Source organism: Sapajus apella, unplaced genomic scaffold (assembly GCF_009761245.1).
Source record: "Sapajus apella isolate SASKATOON/1434 unplaced genomic scaffold, GSC_monkey_1.0 scaffold13, whole genome shotgun sequence".
Lineage (NCBI taxonomy): Eukaryota > Metazoa > Chordata > Mammalia > Primates > Cebidae > Sapajus > Sapajus apella.
The window spans coordinates 28,452,368-28,455,065 of record NW_022436953.1 but is presented as its reverse complement, the minus strand read 5'-3'; the positions used below and the strand labels follow the sequence as shown (position 1 = coordinate 28,455,065).

The 2,698-nt window shown below is 36.2% G+C and overlaps 1 pseudogene; it reads left to right on the top strand.

Annotated features, from left to right (window-relative positions):
- Positions 1 to 538: 538 nt before the first annotated feature.
- LOC116554240 lies at positions 539 to 636 on the top strand (annotated as a pseudogene).
- Positions 637 to 2,698: the final 2,062 nt, after the last annotated feature.

Genomic DNA, 2,698 nt, shown 5'->3' with positions numbered 1-2,698 from the left:
AACTGGGAAGTGGCTGGGTGGTTTAAAAACTATATCTAGATCATTTCGCAAGGTTGGCACAACATCTGACTTCTAAAATCAGCATTTGCCAAATACGTTAGCCATACTCCAGTTGCTAAGCTAACGAGAAAACACTAATCACTTGGCATAAATGTGGCCATGTTAAAATTAAGCAAAATTGATTGCCTTCAACATAACCTTTTGTTTTTGTCTCCAAAAATCTGCTTGGCACATTTGGTATAGGTAAGAACACATTGCTTATCCTGACACTAACATCTTTCATGTCTCAAACAGCTTCTGCGCTTTTCTTTGTTCTCTCACTGATAAAAATGAGCCCATATTTTGCCACTCCTCTGTGAATCCACCAGTTGCTCATTAAGCACCTACTATGTGCTCTGTGCGATGCTATTAAATGTAACTCTGTACTCCATGGTGCCCAAGGACTACCACTGTGTAAATTAAGTGCTACTAGGAAGACTAGACTATTATATATAGCTAGTGAAGCCAGCACGCTGCTGCCAGGTAATAACAATTCCAAGTGACCTTACGACTTAAAATCAAAATCGTTTACAGAGAAGATTAGCATGGCCCCTGCACAAGGATGACACGCAAATTCGTGAAGTGTTCCATATTTAAAAAAAAAAAAATCAAAATCGTTTCTCTAAGCTTATCAATTATCTTCTATTCTCAACAATATCTTTAAAAGGCAAATCTACACAGCTACTATGCACATGATTCTGTGGTAAGCACAAAAGGAGCAGAAGACATAGGCCCGCTCCTCCGAAGGGGTATATAAGTGAGCTCAGTAGACAAGGCACCCAGTTTATGGCAAGACAAATAACATCAAATGTATAGAGCCACAAGAAATATATCAAGAAAAAAGAGGAGGAACTACAGTTTGTTGATCCTCTGGTGTGACCAAGATGTTTCACATACGATGAGTCTCAATCCAGGCATGCGTGTCCCCAGGGTACCCTGCAGCACACAACCAATGGACAAGTGAACAAAACACATGCCACAGAAAATGTCTGAAACCATTCACCGCTGGAAGGAGAATTTTGATCATATGTGTCTTTGTAAACTGGAAAGATTAACACATACATTTTCTTTTCAATTGAAACCTGCTAATTAAATATACATGCATGTTCCTGGGCCCACTCCTGACCGACTGCATCAGAATCGCTCATCTTTGCCAATAGGAAACTTTAGCATATATTGATTATGCTAGTTATATTAACTGATTTAATCCTTTACCATTAAGGAAACTAAGGCTCCAGACGTCAAGGCATTTACTCAATGCAACAAAGCCAGTGAGTAGCAGAGAGGAATTGGACGTAGGGTCTCTCTGGGTCTATTGAGATAATCAGGTGGGTTTAGTTCTCCACTCTATTCACATGGTATATTATGTTGATTTCACATTGAACTAACCTTGCATCCTTAGAGTAAATCCCACTTGGTCATGGTGTATAATCCTTTTCATATGTTGCTGGATTCGGTTTACTAGTATTTCGTTGAGGGTTTTTGTCTCCATATTCACATGGAATGTTGGTCTGTAGTTTTTTTCTTGTAATATCTTTATCTGGTTACAGGTGTCTCAGTAACACTGGCTTCTTAAATGAGTTGGAAAGTGGTCCCTGCTTTTCTATGCTTGTAAGGCTAAGTGAAGGACTGCTGTTCATTCTTCTTTAAGGTTTGGTAGAATTTAGCAATGAATTTGGTCCTGGGCATTTCTCTGTAGGAAGTTTTTTGATTACTAATTTAATCTCTTTACTTTCATTTAGATTTCCTATCTCTCCTTAACTCAGTTTAGGTACTTCTGGTACTTTTCATCTACATAGGAATTTGTCCATTCCATCTAGGTTATCTAATTTGTTGGTATGCAGTTGTTTCTAGTATTATTTTGTCATCTTTTTTACTTGGTAGTAATGTTTCCTCTTTAATTTAGAAATTTGATTTTACTAATGATTTTAGTAGTTTGAATCTTCTCTCTTTTTCCTGCTCAGTCTAAAGTTTGGCAATTTTTTTAGCTTGTTGGTTTCTGTTGATATTCTCTGTTGTTTTTCTATTCTACATTTTATTTATTTCTTCCTCTGCTAGCTTTGAATTTAGTTGCTTTCCTTTTTCTAGTTTCTTAAGATAGAATTTTAGTTTATCAACTCAGATCTTGCTTTTTAAAGCAATTTAGATCTATAAATTTCCCTCCTATTCACAATTTTTGCTACATCCTGTGAGTTTTGGTATGATGTGTTTTCATTTCCATTGATTCAAAGGATGTTCTAATTTCCCTTGTGATTTCTGCGTGGACTCATTGGTTATTTAGAAGTGTGTGGTTTAATCTTTTCAAATGTATGATTTTCCCAAATTTCCTTCTGTTATTGATTTCTAATTTCATTCCATTGGGTTGGAGAACATACTTTGTATGATATCAACCCTTGTAAGTTAATTGAGATTTGTTTATGGCTTACCATATGCCTTACTATATGGTCTGAAGAATGTTCCATTTGCACTTGAAAAGAATATGTATTCTGCTGTTGGGCAGAGTATGCTGTAGATTACTTATAGGCCCACTTAGTTGATAACACTGCACATGTCTTCTATTTCCTTGTTTATCTTCTTCCTGGTTGTCTATCTGTTATTGAAATTAAGGTATTGAAGTCTACAACTATTATTGTTGAATTGTCTATTTCTGCCTTCAATT